The 19,644-nt window shown below is 38.9% G+C and overlaps 1 protein-coding gene across 1 annotated transcript in view; it reads left to right on the top strand.

Annotated features, from left to right (window-relative positions):
- The window catches only part of LINGO2 (leucine rich repeat and Ig domain containing 2), a 557,882-nt gene that overhangs the window by 359,418 nt on the left and 178,820 nt on the right, over window positions 1-19,644 (top strand). The window contains exon 5 of the mRNA XM_052778680.1: window positions 11,972-12,014. The gene's annotated coding sequence lies outside the window, so the exon portion shown is untranslated. The remainder of the gene's footprint in view (window positions 1-11,971; window positions 12,015-19,644) is intronic.

Genomic DNA, 19,644 nt, shown 5'->3' with positions numbered 1-19,644 from the left:
GTAAGTGGCTCTTCAATGTCTCTAACAAAGGAGGTAGACTCTGAATGCTTGTAGACTTCAGAATGACATTTCCTTGCATTTACATTTAAAATAAAAGTTAAGCAATGTGAGTAAATAAGAAATAAATTAATTCATTGCCATTTCCCCCCTTTATCTGTTATAAAAGCATTGCACAAGCTTATTTTGGTTTTATAAACAAGAACAATTTTCTCTTCACAAAGAACAGCAGCTGGTTGGCCAAAAAACCCTCTAGAGATTCAACTCCAATATGGAAGAAAATTTTTATACATTAAAAAAAAAAAAAGCAAAACCCAAAAACCAACACTCAAAGCATGGTCTCTTTGCTTTATTAAGAAATGTCAACCTCTTTTGTAACATCTGAGGAAAGGAAATTGACATATTGTGCACTTTTATCTTTCCATTTTATGTTCATTTGTACGCAGCATTATTCTGCTTAGTATTATTCTCCAACATTTCTTTTTCTTTTCTGTATTCCACTTAAATGAGTTTCTAAAATCTCCTTGCTTTCATCACTTTTCCAGAGAACTGTGTTCTTTTGTATAAATAATATCAAACCTTCCCCTGTGCTACCTTTAAAAGACTGACTTGTAACTGGATTGCTTCCACTTTTGCTGATGCCACCTTCCTGTTACAGTCTTTTCCCTTAGACTGGGTTCCCAAGTAATTTTCTTTCAGATTCTTGTTGTTGCTGTTCGTTATCAAATTGCAGTTATTCCTTATTTCTACTTTAGTGCTTCTAGGTAATTAGTAATAACATAAGCAAATATTAGTCAGTATCAACCCTTTAAAAAGCATAATAAACACAGTTTATAATAGCTCTAAGGTACTTTCTCGCTAAGCAGAATTGCTGGTTTAAGCAGTTGGTTTCAAAATAGATGCCTTTTAAATGAATGCCATATATAATTAAAAAAAAAAAATAGAAGAGAGACAGAACCCTCTCTGTAACAACCCAAAATATTTTGTTTAAGTGACAAAATTAATTATTCATCTATTAATAATTATAATTATTCATCTATAAGCTTACTTCATTTTATGTGTTAGTATGTGAAAGTCTATATTTTTGTGGGAATGTACAGACACCAACTATAAATATGGTATACAGGATCTAAAAAGAATGGGGGAAAGTCTATTTAGCTGTATCATTCTTTTAAAGGCTTTTATCAACGTAACATTTGAACACCATTCAGTTACTGATGGATTGCATACCTGACCTTAAACCATGTGAAACAGGGAAGTATCATTACACTCAGTTTCCAAAGGGCAAAGTGGTTGTCTCCGAAATCACACAGCAAGTGTGTCTGGTTGGGGAGCAAACTACACATTCACTTGTTATGATGAAGATGTTGTGTCAAGAGAGTACGTGTACTTGTACTGTGGACTTTTTTCTTTCCAGTTGAGTCATTCTAATCTGTTAAAAAAACCCACATTATAGCATCTGAGAGAAAAATTGTTTTTCTAGTGTGGTTTAAATCAAATCATCACCAAAGCTGTTTATTGTTAACAGCACATAATTAAGTGGTAATCAGTGAATTATACATTTGGGACCAACAGCAACATCAAAAACATATACCCCACAATACTAAACACTTACAAAACATTAGTAAACCCCTACAAATTTTCAGGCATCCTTCTGTAGCAAATCCCAAGATGATACAATTCACCCCTACACAAACACATTTCCAAGTGCGTACAGTTGCCTGCACACTCAATTGCACGCACACCGCTTCCCCTTACAGGCTCTGGGTGTTGCAAACCTCCTTCCCAGCCATGTGGGCCCCCACCACATGCTCACCCCTGCTGTGGCAGAACAGGGGCAGCAGCTGCACCTGCGCCTGTGCCACCCCTGCAGTCCACCGACCCATGCGCCAGTGAGGAAGTCACCTGCAAAGTCCCACAGGCACAGCTCGGCATGGGGTCACTCCTCTGTGTCCTTCATGGTGATGGCCCACAGTGGGGTGCAGGTGCCTGGCGGCACCCCGCAGCAATGCTGCTCTGTCTGTCCCAGCAGCGCTCAGGGTTACTCTTCTACAGACAACATTTCTGTTTTAATCTTCTTTACTTTAATGAGGGGCCTGCAGTAACCGCAGACCTCGGAAAAAAAGGAATGGGCTCCTTCCAGATTTTAAAAAAATCATATTTCATTTGTCTCAGATATTTTTAAGGTAGGTTTAAAGTAATAATGGCTGCACACCATAAGAATAAGAATGTGCAATAGGAATGCATCTGACTTTTCAGACCATTTTGACAAAATTGTAATGATGTTAGAAGCTTATAAAATTTCTGTTAAAAATCAACATATACAAAACAATAAGGGATTGCCTTATACAATACCAATATTTGGACAGCCATGTGATCTTGGGTTTGGGGCATAAATATTGATATAATAACATCGGCTTTGTAGTAGGAGGGATAGCACATGTAAGACGGAACAATGAAGTGTGGTGGGAGAATACATTTATCTTCCTCTAAAAAGGCAATGAAACTTAATTATATGCATATACTTCTGATATTTGCCTTCTGAAAAATATATATGCCTTTCCTGAAAACCCCATTATATGCAGTTACTTTCTAAATAATCATATTATGTATACAGGAATATGACCCTTAAAAAGGGAGATGAGCATTCCAGGGAGAGAATGCTCAACAATAGCAACTGTAAACCTGTTCACCAATTTTAATTGGGAGGATATATTTTAATTAATTATTATTGTTTTCCAATAATGTCAGTTAATAATAGAAAGTATCACTCACTGATATGGTCTTCCTCAGCTTCTCTTGAGAATGTTTGAGAAGTTATTCACAATGCTTTTTTAGGTGCAGATAGCAAGGAACTTTGATTATTGCTTTTGGTACATTACCATCCACATTGTTCTCTGACAGCTCATTTGTTTAAAATTGAAGTCTTGAGTTGTTTACAATGTGGTTGTTTCTGTTTCGAGACTGATTTTATTTCATTCACCTTTTTTGGTTGTCTTCCTTCTTAATGTTCTTGGGTTTTTGTCCATTATTTGCTCTCTTCATTAAAGCAAAAGATACTCAGGTGGCAGGCTTCCAGATATAGCTGTAGTTTTTATGTCATTTCCAGCCAATCTCACCCTCATGTTGATTTGTGTTGAGAACTCATTTCTAATAAGTAAGCAGTTTATTTTGCAGGTCCAAATAAGAGTGCATTTAGGAGGATTGAATGCTTTTGCATGTTAAGCTTTTCATTTCAAATCTTATAAAGTCAATATGTATCTGTGTGGGCAAGTTTGAACATGGTATTCTGTGTTTTGTAGTTGTCCTAAATGAACTGTTCATGCTAAACTGTTATTCGTCTCAAGCTATGTGCTGACAGAAGCCACACAACTTCAATCTCATTAGTTAGGCTTATTGACAATCTGTTGCTACTACCGGCATAGGTGTTTTATTATATTATATACATTTTTTTTTTTAATTACAGTGGTTCCTTCTTGGAATATGGGGTGAAAGTCTGTTTAGTTCTATAAATTCTTCTGAAAATAGAGACTGTTTATTAATCAAAATGGGCAAATTTGCTTTCAAATAGCACTTTTCACTTAGATAACATTGTATGAATTTGAAACACTATAAAAATGCAAAGTCTTATTCTGATATCTGCACGTTTCACTTGGTTTGGAGTTGGGGGGGGGAAAATACATCAATCTGGTTTTAATTTGCTTAGGATTCAAATTAATGGCATGGCTGCCTCTTAAAAGCCCCATTTGATCTGTTCTAAGAATCAACGAGTAAGGGGATTATCTGACTACCTCCTTTTTCTAAACCAGACAAAACATGTCTATTTACAAAGACCTCTCTTCTGCCTACCTCATTTGTTTTTAAATGCCCCTGCCCCAAGTCTTCTTTGATAGAAGAACATCTGGGAATTAAGTGGGATTTCTTCTCCCCATGGGCACCAGCACCCAATGCTCTAAAACAGAAGAGGGTCTCAGCAGCTCGGTAAGGCAAACTGAGTTGTTAATATGATATTACAGGAAGAAAAAATGTGGTTCGGTCAAAGTTATGTGAGAAGAAACAGAGCTAAGATTCACATGCAGCAATTCTCAGTTCTTCGTTCTGTGCTGAGTAAAACACATAAATTCTAAAATAGCTTGTTTCCTGCAAGTATACTGTAACATTAAGCATTGAATGAGGACAGTAAGTAAAAATAAAGGTAAGTCTGTTTCATAACTTGGTGCCTGATTTTTGTTCAGTTTGCCCACTGCAGTCTTTCCTAACATCATATAACTTCATATTGTCTTTCTCCTCCCAGGAAAAAGCTTCTGTGTCTATTTCTCATGAATTAATGGAGTATTTTCAGATATAAGAAATATTTAAAAAACCCAGGGAACAGGTAATCCTTTATAATTATGTGAAACTGGGAAGGTGTCAGGACAGGAAATATTTACTCCTTTTTCTTCTGTGCTTTCAGTGTAGTCCACATTAAAAATCTTAGCTACCTTTTCAGTTAGTCTAAACTGCCTTCAGTAGAGGTATTCTTATTTATATCCTCTGAGGCACAACGCTATTAGGACTGTTATTTCTGTCCCTTCATCAGCTATATTAGGATGAAACCAACTGTACTGAGCTGGTCCAAAACCGAGCAGAAGTAAAATTGCTGAGATGTGAGTAACCCATATTCAAACCCCTCTTCTGTTAGAGAGAAAAGAGGTGGAGAGACTGATCTAAATGAGTCAGCAAAATTATTTAAATTCAGACTGCTTTAAACTACTTACACTGAGGCTGTTGGCCAACCATCAGTCTGTTGATTGACACATATATGCAATTCCAGCTAAGCCAAGTTCCAGCTTGTACTCAATACAAACTTCAGCTCTGCTTTGAAAAAAAAATATTTAGACAGCTTTGGTTTTCATTCTAACGTGGAATGAAAAGCAAACTATGGAACCTCAAAAATTATTGTTGAATGGGGTCATTATTCCCTGGTCATCTTTGCTAATGACTTTGCTAATAATACCTGCTTGAACCCAGCCTAAAGGAACACAGATGCTAATAATCCTTTCATCCATTAGTTGAACTCTTTACTGTGAAAAGATTTTGAAACTTAGCTTTTTCTAAGCTGTTTGTAGTGACTAAGGTTTCCAGAAAACCTGAGAGCAACAGAGTTATTGTTGGCATAATTGCTGCTTATGTACTTTGGGAGGGAGGATTGGAACATTAAGCCCCGCCGCACGCTGATACACACTGCTGAAACAGTCTCATAACTGACTGCTGGAGGGTATTTTCTTTATTCTGCTTTAATAACTTTCAAGCCAGGTGCACCTTAATCCATCAAGTTGTTTGTTGTGGGGTTTTTACATAGCGTGAAGAGATATGTACTTACTATAGAGTCTTATCACAGGTAGATTTAGTAGTTGTTACAACCTCAAAATATGTGTTGGTGTCTGTCAAGCTCAGGTGTAACTGAGCAGGATGTGTTTCTGACAGCACTTGTAGAGAGAGAATTACAAAGATACCTGATCTTGGGAGCTTTACTGATAACAAACTTAACTCTTGAATGATGTAAATCATTAAGTAACAGTGTCTCCATTTGAGAGCATTAGGATGGCTATAGCAGTCTTTTTGCTTGCAACATAAATAGCAGATTTTACTTCTCCTACCAGTCACACTGGCGAGCAAGTAATCCAAATGGAGTGAATTCTGGGGTGATATTAAAGGTGGAAAGAAAGGTACAGTGGGTTCCTTTTGAACAGTTTAAACTGGCCTACTGTGAGGTGTTAGCAGATGGTGTAAATTAAAGGTCAGGAGGGAATTGTTATAACTTGCTACTTCAAATAATCTTTTGTTAACTGCAGTTTTGGCCACACACTTATTTTCTGGTTCATCATCTTTACTTTTTCCAGCTTAGGATGTGTAGGATGCTGTAGCTTATGGCAATCTATTTGTTGCACTACTCCAAATTCCTGATTCAATGAGGTGGTTTCAGTTACAGTTAAATTACTCTGATTAAAACTAGATCAGCCGAGGGGTAGTATGAAAAAGGTTTTGTAGCAGATGTCGTTCATGATGGACTTGTGTTGTCTGCAATACTGCGTGAGGAAAAGGTTCTAGAAATTGGCTTGGATTTCATTTTATTTAAAATCCAAAATATAAGAAGAAAACAGATGCCACCAGAAACAGTTTCCACTGCAGAGCATTGTGCACATCTGATTCTAACAATGAGATGTTGGCTGTGACACTGAGGGTAGAATGGTAGAAAAGCATTTCTACCTAGGGCAGCTCCTTCACAGACACACACCCCTTCCCTCTCATGTTTTGCTGCAAGTTTCTGGGGACTTCTGATGAAGAGCTAAAGGGAGAAGCTTGTAGTCTATAAGGGACACCTTCATGGGGCACACATGGCCTTTATCCTCCCTGAAAGCACTGCTATCAAGTTGCTGAAATGCACAGCTATGTGTGCGCTGCTGAGCAGGGGAGGTGGCTGACTTTGCTAAAACAGTCACACTAGCACTGTGCAGAATCTGGGCAGCACAAGAGAAATCAGCATGCTTCCCTTTTGGTACCCTATTCTTCTCTGGCACTGACTGGGACAAAATTTTGCTTTCAGAGAAGTTAAGTAAAATTCCAGTCTCTGTCTTCTCAAAAAATTCCCTTCCCATAATTGCTCACAATGGCATACCACGTTTTGATAAAGGAGTGAATTTCAAAATGTGTGCTGTCTCAGTGTTACACAAGGTTCACTGCTCTCATTTTCCATTACCTTGATTTAAATACAAATTTGCCTGCATTAAGACAAGTCGTGGCTTTTATCTATTAATGCTATGATTAACTCAGTAGAAGTCCATATATAGCATACCATGGACTAAGCATAGTCACTTTTCTTGGTGAAATAATTTTTTAGGTGAAGTGGAGGTAGATGAACATAACATTTTTGTTGTTTCTGTAGTAGTAGCATGTTAGTGGCATTGTTCTCAACCTCATGTCAGGAATATCCGCGTGCAGAAAACTAAAGACAATATCATGTCAAAGATCTTTAAATTATGAGAAGCAGCTGTCAATGAAGAATGAGACTAAGCCACTAAGAATAAAGAAGTGATGGAGGCTGTTGTATGGGTAGACGAAAATAAGGAACTAATGCTATTTAAAGTAGGACAGTATGAAAAGGGATGTGATGTGACCAGGATGGGGGTCTGCTGGTTAAGTAGCTTCCTATAGCACATCCTGCCAGCAATGAGTTCCTTCTGTGGCTGTGATGAAGTCTACTCCTGATAAAGGGTCCTGGCAATGCACGCTTTAACTTCCTGAAAATTTTCCTGTGGATGTAAATGAGTTGATCGGGGCTGAATAATTTTCATCTTTCTATAGCTGCAAGACTGTATCCACCCTTGCATGCTAAAAGTGAATCCCTACTGTTATTCCATGAAATAAACATTAAGATTCTGGTTTTTCTTGCTTTTGTAATCAGCATGCTAGACATGATTATATATAAAATGAGGATAGGAATTCATTCATCTGTAATTATACGATCTTATTTGGCATCTAACCATATGATAAGAAATCAGTGATTAAATTTCCTTTCGAAGTCTTTGTTCATCAGTCACAAAACAAGCTCAGTAATTACCCCTTAGTTATTGTGCAAACTGTGCCTTCATTATTACATTCCTAATTGTTTTCGGTTAAGGAAATTTATTTTTGTAGATCACTCAGCTGACTCTTTTGGACTGGGTGATTTTCCATTGTTTTCTGTATAGAAAGCAGGACCTATAGATTATGTTAAAAGAAATTCATAGTATCCTGCTGGTACATACAACAGAATGCATACTACGTACATACATGAGTACACTTTACATTTTGTTCTTCTACGAGGCATTTCAATCCAAAATGTTTTATAAATATTCACAGAACATCCCAGCAGAGACCTGTAGTTTGCCTGAAACTGCCAAGAGCTGCACCATCAAAGAAAAATTAGTTTTATGTTGTAGCTATGGATAAGATAAACCCATCCTCTGTGTGGAAATGTCATGTTTATCATCCAGTCAATCCTGCAGACAGAATCTGTATGTTTTCAATGGTTAACTTGCAAGTCTCTTATTGGGGAATTTTTATTGCATCCCCTGAGGTGAATTAAACACATGTTTGTGTTTAAATATAAAAGATTTAATGCACAATGCATTGGACAGATTCCTACCACAATAAACAGTTCTACAGGGAATCCGCAAAGGTGTGACACGAGCCGATTCCTTTACATACCCTTGCACCAGCACCAATCCAGTTAGCGTCAGCACGAGGACCCTCAGCCCAGCGTCGGATCCATCCCCCAGCCTGGCTCTGCTGCCCAAAGATGGGCCCTGGCACTCGTGTCCTACGACCGATGGATTGCTGCAAGACAACACTGTGGCATTTCTTGTCTCATCACCAAGGGAAACTTCACTCCCTTAGAGAGATTCCTTTTGTCCTGGCACTCCTGTGTCCAGCCAGTCCAACCCCTTTTGCAGTTGGGCCTTCTTGCCCTTTGTCCCACGTCATTTCTGGGTCACAAATTACTGATGCTGAGCAGCTACAATTTGAATTTCCCCTTCACTCTACTGGGGGTTCACACAACTGTTGTAACTTGACCACATTTGCTGGATTTTCAGAGGTTCAGCAAAATAGCAATTTTGTGGCAAAAAGACTGCTCTTTCCACAGATATGAAGTCTTCTTTGAAGCAAGGGTACTAGCCTCCAACCATAGTGGCAGGTTACTAGAACTGTAACCTGACAGTACTTGACAGAACTTTCTACCAAGGGCCAAATAACATAGGCTTCTCCCCACTCCCCCCCATCTCAGTTATTTGAAGCCATTGAATCATTTGGGTAGAAACTTTCAAAAGCCATGACTTCGAGCCAGGCTTTCTTCTGCCGTCTTCCTTTTGGACAGATGAGGTCTGGAAAACCTTTAGCCAACTGAACAGTCATACTTTGGATGCTTCATGATTCAGCAAGGCTAGTTTTGTGCCTCTCGTTCTGCCACTAATGCTAAGCTGTCTCAACTCCATCATTGGCATCATTTTGTTTCAAGGAGTTTTCATTATTAGCAGACAGAGGAAAATCCAGTGATAGACTATGAACAGAGTTCCTTGGGGTAAATTAATCTCACCACCTTATGTGTTATATATATATCTGTCTATTGGTTTTACAGATCAGGATTTCTATTTTTGCATTTGAATAAACTGTGCCAGAAAGTGAGTTAATTAATTCTTGTGATTAAATAAATCGACTAGAGGCATGAATTATGTTGGTCTATTGTGAGATGTTCTGTTTTAAGCATATGAATTTTTGGTTTGGTTTTTTTTTTAATCAAATAAATATTTCAGAATATATGCAAATTTTAATGAGTGATGTGCCTTACTGAAGTGTAATGTAGTCATCACAGAAGGGTGTCAGCTGCTTTCACATCAGTGATTATTGGAGCTGATAGCCCCGAATTCAATGTGGTTGTGTCAAACAGAAATCTATTATTGTTAAAAATAAGGTAATGGGAGTTTAAAGAGCAGGAGTTGTGAGGTCACTGGTAATCTTTATCTCTATTGACCTCAGCTGGATACAAACAAAAACTGGCATTTTTTTTAGCATTAGGTGCTACATCAGCTGGAGTCTAAACCACCATTATAGCATTAGTTCTGAATGCTTGGAAAGTATTCTGTAGATAACACCATGAACTAAAAGTTGTGGGGTTTTTTGAAAAAAAATCATCAGAAGTGTTGATAAAGATCTGTTGGGGAATATGGACTTAAAATAAGAAGCCTGTAACATACAGCAGTACTGGAAGAAGCCTGATGACACAGTTTGTCTGTTCATCTGTTCATCTGTTCTGACAAGTTCTCTGTTTCTGAGGTGGTAGTTAGAGATATATGCATTCTATTGAGTATGAATTACAGCTAAGAATTATATTCTACAAATGCTTTCTACCTTTCATAGCTGTCCTTACTTTAAGGAGGGAATTTTTCTTACTGTTGCACCAACTCTCAGGATGTTTTCCCAAATCATTCCACTTAGAAGGAAGATCTACTTCCCTGATATTAATGCATTTGTTTCAGATATATTTTCAAGCTGATTAATTCAAGTCATCAAGTTTTAGTTTAGTTTTTTGCTAAATATCACCCTTCTAAAATTTGGAAAGTTTTTTCTGAAAAAATACTTTTCTAAATTTACTTTCTCATGTGCAGGTTAATGCAGTTGAAAATGTTTGTCAGAAGTTGCAGTGCCTTTAAAATGAAATAAGTGCTGGTGTCTGTACACACAAGTATATACTTAAGGAAAAAAAAGTAATTTTGCTACACTGAAAAATCAGAACTTATCTCTAATAAACATTTTATTGATACACAAATATATGATTTATTTTTGAGTTAGCTACATAGGAAACACGTTCTCTTTGAGACCAACTTTGTGAGTTTCAGGGGTTATCTAACAAACTGAAGATTTCAGGAGATTTGGGAATGACATAAGGTGGGATCTGGAATTTTACAGAAAATTAGTCTTGAATCACTCATGGTGCAAATCTGCAAACCTCCTATATCTGGCCAGATTCAGTATTCATGCTTTTCAGATTGCCTTTGTCCCCTCACAAGGGAGTCGCAAGTCAGGTTGTTGAGGGTGGGGAAATAATACACTTTTCTTTGTGCTAGCCAATAAAGCAACACCTATTGAGACAAGGTTACTTTCATTCTCACACCACTGCCATGGTTCCTACAGAGATTATTTAATGACATGAACCTAAAGGAAATATCTTGGATGAGCCCCGTAAACTGTGTATTTTGCTATAAAGCAAGTAAATCTGTGAAATTAAGATGAATAAGATGGTTGTACTGTTTATATTGTAATAAGGCAAGCTCTGTAGTAGAATAGCAGTACAGTACTTGCACTACAGCTCTCTCATATGTCAAGGGTGACAGGTAATTTCACACTTCCAGAAAATTGGATGTAGCAATTCCAGAGTTTTTTGAATTAAAACATTGTCAAAGGGGTGGGGAATAAACAAATATTTTCAGGCAGTATTTAAAAAAATATATGTCAATACTGTATACATACATATATAGGTCTGTATATGTATATAAATATAACTATATATTTATAAATATATTTGTAGACATGAACAAGGGATGGCAAGGACAGGCTACTATAGGAATAGAGCTTCTTCCTAATCTCACAGAAAAATATGCCAGAATCATCTGTTTGCCAAGAGGGCTTTGGTGTCTTGAACTCAAGGGGTGAGATCCTCAAACACTATAAATTGCTATCACTTTCCTGAAATCATTATAGATGTAGAGGAACAAAGGATCTGCTACACAGACTCTTCCACAATAGAGTATGAGAGCATATGATGTCATTCACATAATATGTGCAAATACTAGAAGTTAGAATGGGAAAAGATGAAAGGTGTTCCTGTGCAAAATAAGATGTTCACAGTGCTGTGTCTATAATGTTTTGTCCAATGTGCTGACACCAGTATTGGTAAACGAGGACAAGTCCAGTTGTTATATATCCCTTCATTCCAAAAAAGCTAAGTAAGAGGTTGGTTCTAGGTATGTTATTTTCTGTCATCTCCAAGACTGGTATTTATTTTTAAACATTTGTTGGTTAACTGCTGCCGCAGTAACCAGTGCGGCAGAGGGAGTACAAAATATTGTTGACTCCCGCTTCATAAAATAGTTGCTTTAGAAAGATTTCTTGCTAGGCTTTGTAATACAAAATGAGCTGAAATCCAGGTTGGGAGGCTGGAGTGGGCAGGAGTGTATATTGCAGTGGACCTTCTTCTCAGAAACCTCAAAAGAGGAACTGAGCAACTGAACAAATTACACTCATCTCTTGAAGGTAGCTGTAAGTCAGAAAGGAGCATACTGCTTGGTATGAAAGAAGCTTGCAAACTGTGTTAAGTAAAAGATTTCGGATAACAGGAATTTTTACCCTAAACTAAATTAGTTACAAAAGTTTTAACAGGTGAATTTTATTTCCAAAGGTGCAGTGATCATCTCCAGGACTTGAACCCACTAAGTCTTAAGGTATGTTATTTACTTTCCATAGTAAAACAACTTGATCTGAATATGTCTTGTATTACTGTTTGCAGTTTTGTTGCAAGAAAGCTAAAAATGATATGGTTTTAGTCTTATGTTTACAAATGTTAGGGGTTTTTTATACATGAAAGAACTGGGATGTATATTGTGTTCTTTTGGTTGACCATGGCAACTTGATCACAGGTCATACAAGCAAAAAGAAGAAATAGAACTTTAGAGACTCGGGAATTAGATGCCAAATAAAAATGCAGCAATTTTTTAAATCAAATATATCCTCTCCATTTTAGTGTTTGATTTTATGGTTGCTGGTGCTCATCACTCATGCTTGTGGTTTCTTGTGCACTGTGAATGAGAGGCTAGAGAGGTTAGAAAGCACAAATGCATGCAACTGGAGAACTGATCAGTGAATTCTTCAGTGTTTGTTATATTGCCCTGTTATGCTGCTGGTATGCTTTTTCACACACTTCTACTCTTCAAGGCCTGAAAAGACTTTTGAGGACTCCTTGTCCTCCCCAGCCCACACTAGATTTATTGGCAAAGGTCCCTCCCCTTCTTTATATGTATGTTTCCAGGAGTCTTCTGGTAGACCCATCATCATCATCATCATAAATAATATATGTCCATGTTCAGAACTTTTGTTCACGCAGTAGCTCCAAGGGGATGTTTCACAACTGTTACATGAAGCAAAAGACTTGCACATATACAGGTAATGTGTTTCACTGATGACCCACTGGAGTTGCTGCTAGTGTTCAGACCAATTGACAGCTCCTCTGATGCACCCCACATCAGCCACTGTAAAAACATCCAATTCCATTCCACCAACAGGCAGTGAACTAACCAGCAGTAAAAATAGCCAAGTCAGCCAGTCGTAACACTATTCATGCAGCAGTGCTAGCCAGAAAAGTTCCTGTCCCCAGTATTGCTACCTAATTAATTCCAACTAGTTGTCATGCTGGTCTTACCTTCAGATTAACTTCTGATAACTGCTAGATATGTGATTTCAATGCTTTCAGGCCAGTTCTCAGTAGGTGACTATCCTATTAATTTTGGATTTGATTAACAAGTTTTGTTGGCTGGTCAGGGAGGACAGAAGTTGAATAGGTTGTGGGGAAGGAACAGGCATGTCAGTCTCAGGGTTGCATATTCTGCCATGCAACAATTAGCTGGTATCACTCTTCCAAACCAATAACCATGACTGTAAATGCAAATTATGCTCCTAAAATGAGCAGTTGATACTTGTAGCCTGTAGCCTTTGCATCTGACATTAGAAACTGATCTGTGAGTACGCATATACTATAACCACTACTAAATATTTATCAGTATAACACTGAACTTTGTTTCAGCCTACACCATAGCTTCAAAAAGTGCCCCAAACCTATAAGGAGAAATTCAGATGGCATCATCACTCTACTTTATTTTCTGAAAGTTCCCACTCTCTGTTCTAACACCTTTTCACTTTCTTCTTTGTTTTGTTGCTACCTCTGGAATCACTTCTGTCACAAACCCACTGAAAGGACTGAAAATCCAGTACCAACATTTAAAACAAGTCATAACTGACGTTACATTCATTGCATCTGTGTTCTTTTCTCTCCACTAGCTCTTTCCCCATACTTTGCCAGTGCTCTTGATTTAAATGGTAAATCCTTGGGTCAGTTAGTGTCTCATGCATTTATATGGTGTGGTACAGCAAGAAACTCCTCTTATGCTGTCCTTTTTTTCCATTAACATTACTGAAAAAAAATTGGTAAGTAACAGAGAGAGCAACGAACATGTCCCCACAGGTTTTAAAGAACCAGCCAAAGAGCAGTTCCCCACACCCCTCATTTCTTTCTTCTTTGAGACACAGGCAGTCATGACATTGCAAAACAAGACTAGCAAACTGCTAATACTGCAATTAGCAGTGTAATTCTCAAACCTGAGCAGGATTTCAGGCCATCACAGAGTCTTAGGTGCGAAGGAGCAGAGATAGGGCAGACTGCTGTCACCCGTAATATCATAGACTCTCATTATGTGGAAATTGGGTTCTGCTTCAGTCACACATACCTGAGCAAAGAGTGCAAAACATAACTCCTTCATTTATGAATTTTGTTTTCACAATGGTGGAAATGCAACAGAAGGTGTAGACTTGTTGTGAGTGCTTTGCTTATTTGATTTTACTAGCTTCCATTAAGTAGCACACTGTTAAGTATTTGTTCTGTGGGACTGTGCTTTTAAAAGAATTCTCCAGACTTCAGCTTTACTGTCTCTCCAGTGTTATTACCTCAGTTCACTTTTAAAAATTGGACTGCAGTAATGGTAAAAATGAACAAGTAGAGAATGAAATTGATGTTAAATATTAAACCTGTCTACTTAAATAGGGTTCTGGGGGGCTTAGACATAGCGGCATGTTCTTCTTGTGCAGATTCTTTATTCGAATGCCAGTTTTGCTGAATGTCTGTGACTTCAAAAGTCACAGCTAATATTATTGCGCTAAAAACACTGTATTAGCAAAGTAGAGACAAAATAAGCTTTCTTCTACTGCTATAAAACAATATGCTATTATAAAACAGATTACACTGATATGTCTCAAGGTACTGTAAAGCAAGCAAAAGCTGTTGACGATTTTTTCATTCTTTCAACCATTTTATATGATTTCACAGAGTCACAGAATGGTTGAGGATGGCAGGCATCTCTGGAAATAGTCTAGTTCAATGCCCCTGCTCAATGCAGGATCAGCTAGAGTAGGTTGCTTAGGACTGTGTATAGTCAGGTTTTGAATATCTCCAAGGATGGAGACTCCAAATCTCCTGGGCAACCTACTCCAGTGTTGAACTAACCTCACAGTAAAAATTATTTTCATATGTTCAAACAGAATTTCCTGTATTTCAGTTTGTGGTTTTTGTCTCTTGCCTTGCCACTGGGCACCACTGAAAAGAGTTTAACTTCACCTTCTTCAATCCCTCCTGATGTGTATTTATACACATTGATAAGATTCTCTTGAGACTTTTTTTCTCCAAGCTGAACAGTCCCAGCTCTGTCAGCCACTCCTTATACGCAAGATGCTCCAGTCCATCATCTTTGTGGCCCTGTGCTGGAATTGCTCTGGTATGTCCATGTGTCTTGTACTGGAGAGTGCAGAGCTGGGCCCAGCACTCCAGGTGTGTCTCACCAGGTCTCAGCAGAGGAGGAGGATCAGCTCCCTCAACCTGCAGGCAACGTGCCTTCTAATGCAGTTCCCCTTCTTTGCTGCAAGGGCACTGTGCTGGCTTATGGTCAGCGTATCTCCCAGGAGCTCCAGGCTCTTCTCTGCAGAGCTGCTTTCCAGCCAGTTAGCCCCACCATGTACCCATGCTGGGAGTGTCATTCCTCCCCATGTCCAGGGTTTTGCATTTCCCTTTGCTGATCTTCATGAGGTTCCTGTTCACCCATTACTCCAGCCTGTTAAGGCCCCTCTAAATGGCAGCACATCCATCTGATGTATTAACCACTCCTTCCTGGTTTGTATCATCAAATTATTGAGGGTGCAGTCTTCCCCATTGTCCAGGTCTTCACAAATGGGTTAAACAGTGTTGGCCTGAGTATCCACCCCTGAGGTGAACCACTAGTGAATGGCCTCCTCCACCCCTCAAGGCCAGCAGTTTAGACAATTTCAGTCCACCTCGGTATGCCCTTATCTAACCCATTCTTCATCAGGTTGTACATGAGGATTTTACGGGAAACAGTGATTAAAACCTTACTAAAGTTTAGGTAAACAGCATCCACTCTTCTCCCTTCATCCACCAAGCTCATCATCTCTTCATAGAATGCTATCAGGTTGCTAAGCACAGTTTCGCCTTCATAAATCTATGGTGACTACTCCCAATCAACTTCTTGTCCTTTATGGGTTTGGAAAGGATTTCCACGATTATTTTCTTCATCTGCCTGTAGTTCCCTAGATACTCATTCTTACCCATATTGAAGCTATGGTTGACATTGACATTGTCCTACTCCTCAGGAACCTCTCCCGGGAGCATCCTGTTAGGTTCCTTGAACTTGTATATGGCTAGCCTTTTTAAGAATTTGCAAACATGATCATCCTCCACCAAGGGTAAGTCTTCATTGCTCCAGACATTCCCTTTTGTCTCAGGGGTTTGGGATTCCTGAAGGCTCCTCTTGCCAATGAAGAATGAGGAGAAGGTGGCACCAAGTCAGGGCTTTTGATGTCCTTTGTTATGACAACCCCTTCCCCATTTGGTGGTAGGCCCACACTTTCCCTAGTCTTCCATTTACTGCTGATCTACTTGCAGAAGCCTTTCTTGTTGCCCTTCACATCCTTTGACAGATTCAACCCCAGATGGGCTTTGACTGTCCTAACCCTACTCCTGCAACCTCTGACAGTGTCCCTGCTTCCACCTACTTCATCCTTCCTTTTTATGTTTGCTTTTAGTCAGGACTTCATCTATCGAGGCCTCCAGTCACCTTTATTTGACTTCTGCAAGTGGTGATGGACCACCCCTGAGCCTGGAGGAGGTGATCCTTGAAAATCAATCAGCTTTTTCCCAAAAAAGTGAGGAAAAAACAGACAGTGAACACAAATGGGTCTGCTACAAGAACTCTTCAGAAGATGACAAGCAAAATAATTTCCAAATAATGAACTGACTGATTTGATTTTACTGTTCACAGTAATCTAAATTTCATTTATGAGCTTTCATGATCCAAAGCTCTGGCATGGATACTGAGACAAAAATTACTGGTAAGCAGTGGATATTATCACTGTGGAGACTTTCCTTTTCTGGAAAACTATACTTTGTTGAGTAGTGACTGTATCAACTTATTTTCAGCAAATAGGATTTCAGCACAAAATTTGTGTCCCATGATTGGCTAGTTGTTTTCTTAGAAAGCCCAGATACTAGACACACAATAGACATCATAGATAGTTTGCTCAATTTTTCTTCGCACTCCCCCACTTTGTGTTGAAACTTATTTAAATTTTTTTATATAAATATTGTTGAATTCTCATCATATTCTTTTGCTTTCTTGCTCAATATTCCTTCCCCAACACTTGAGATTTCTCTACAGACCTCGCCTTCTCTTTTATTCATGCTGAATTTTGTGTTGGTACCTTCTTGCTGTCTGTTGATTTTCATGGTGGGTCTGGCCTACGAAACAGGCTTGACAGGTGTTGTGGTTTAACCCTGACTGGCAAGTAAGTGCCACACAGGTACTCGCTCACTCTGCCTCGGTGGGATGTGGGGACAATTGGAAGGGTAAAAGTGAGAAAACGTGTGGCTTGAGATAAAGACAGTTTAATAGGTAAAGAAAAAGCCATGCACACAAGCGAAGCAAAACAAGGAATTCATTCACCACTTCCCATGGGCAGGCAGGTGTTCAGCCATCTCCAGGAAAGCAGGGCTCCATCACACCTAATGGTTACTTGGGAAGACAAAACACCATCACTTTGAATGTCCTCCCCTTCCTTCTTCTTCCCCCAGCTTTATATTGCTGAGCATGATGTTGTATGGTCTGGAATATCTCTTTGGTCAGTTGGGGTCAGCTGTCCCAGCTGTGTCCCCTCCCAACTTCTTGTGCACCCCCAGCCTACTCGCTGGTGGGGTGGGGTGAGAAGCAGAAAAGGCCTCGACTCTGTGTAAGCACTGCTCAGCAGTAACGAAAACATCCCTGTGTTATCAACTCTGTTTTCAGTACAAATCCACAACATAACCCCATAATAGCTACTATGAAGAAAATTAACTATCTCAGCCAAACCCAGCACAATAGGGGACCTTATGTTGTGGTTTAACCCCAGCCAGCAACTAAGCACCACACAGCCGCTCACTCACTTCCCCCCCAGCCAGTGGGATGGGGGAGAGAATCGGAAGGAAACAAAAAGTAGAATCGTGGGTTAAGATAAGAACAGTTTAATAGGACAGAAAGGAAGAAAATAACAATTATAATAATAACAATAATAAAATTACAATAATAACAATAGAAGGATCGGAGTATACAAAACAAGTGATGCACAATGCAACTGCTCACCAGCCACCAACCAACGCCCAGTCAATTCCCAAGCAGTGATCTGTCCCCCCCAGCCAACAACTCTCAGTTTATACACTAGACATGACATGACATGACATGGTATGGAACACCCCTTTGGCCAGTTTGGGTCAGCTGCCCTGGCTGTGTCCCTCCCAACTTCTTGTGCCCCTCCAGCCTTCTTGCTGGCTGGGCATGAGAAGCTGAAAAATCCTTGACTTAGTCTAAACACTACGTAGCAACAACTGAAAACATCAGTGCGTTATCGACATTATTCTCATACTAAATCCAAAACATAACACTATACCAGCTACTAGGAAGACAATTAACTCTATCCCAGCCGGAACCAGGACAGCTTATCAAACGCAGCTTTTCTTTCACATTATTTTTTTTTCTGCTCCGTCTTTAGAGCTAAGTTATTTATAGGACAACATGCAAAGCCACCAGCTGCCACATGTTTGACTTTTCACCCATAAATTCTGCTGACACCTCTCCCCCAGTGATTGCCTTGTACAGAGTCTGCTCCATATTCTTTGTCTTTTTCTGTAGGTAAGCATACACGATTTTAAAAGCACTGGCCCATGTTTCACACTCCACTCCAGCTTTCACACTCAGGTAGGGTGAAAGACTGCTTTGGAACATTCTGAAGGAGGAATCTTATTCTGTGGTACCCTGAACTAACAGGTGATCTCCCTTTGTCAGCACAGATGTGTGGATTTGGGTTAGCATATATGCAGGGCTTTTGCCTGTTCCTCCATCATTGGTATTTAGAGACAAGTATACCTCATTGGCTTAGGTACTGTTCCTTGCATCTTTTTCTACTCCAAGTTGTTTTAGTTTTAAGGAGTTTTCTTTTTCTTTAGAGAAGTGATTGGTCAAGATCAGGCAAAAGTTCTCCTCTTAATAACTATTTCAGCCAGGTTTCCCTTATTCTGATTCAGGAATGCCCCCTGCCTACTTTATTAGCAAATTCTAGTTTCTAGAGATCTTGACCTTTATCCAGCTGATTTATCCCTTGATCCTATTACCTTCTGTCTTTCTCAGTTGCATTAAAGATCAAAGTTTTTTCAGTTTGGGCATACAAAACCTGATGCATTCAAATCTGAAATCTTAGATGATTGCTCTCTTTACACTGTAAAATGCAAAAAATAATGCAAATTTAGAGGAATATCTGGAGTATTTAACTTTGGCCATACACAGTCTAACATATTCTGAGAATTTTATGACAATCAAATAAAAATTTTCCATTGTCTTTCTGGAAGATGTTCATAAGACCTTTACCTCTTGTTTAGACTCATTTCTGTGTCTATGATATTACATTTCTAAGGAAAACTTTCTTGCTGCCCCATCAGAGATGTCACTATGGAAATCACAACCAAAGAAAAAGCATTCTTCCCCATGTATTTTGAGTTTGGTAGTAGATTTATTCTGAGATCTATTACTGTGTTGTTTCCTCTGTCTCACTAAAATTGAGTTCTCTGCATCTGATCATGGAAAACCATACATCAGTCTGTGACTGATCTACATGCACTCAATTGGATGAAAATGATCCATTAACATCTCAATGCAAGATATTCAGTCACTTTTCAAAGTACATTCCACTAACCTTTCACATCTCCTGCATTCA

Source organism: Harpia harpyja, chromosome Z, assembly GCF_026419915.1.
Source record: "Harpia harpyja isolate bHarHar1 chromosome Z, bHarHar1 primary haplotype, whole genome shotgun sequence".
NCBI classification, from domain to species: Eukaryota; Metazoa; Chordata; class Aves; order Accipitriformes; family Accipitridae; genus Harpia; species Harpia harpyja.
Note: the sequence above shows the minus strand (reverse complement) of the source record. Positions and strands in the feature narration are given on the sequence as shown.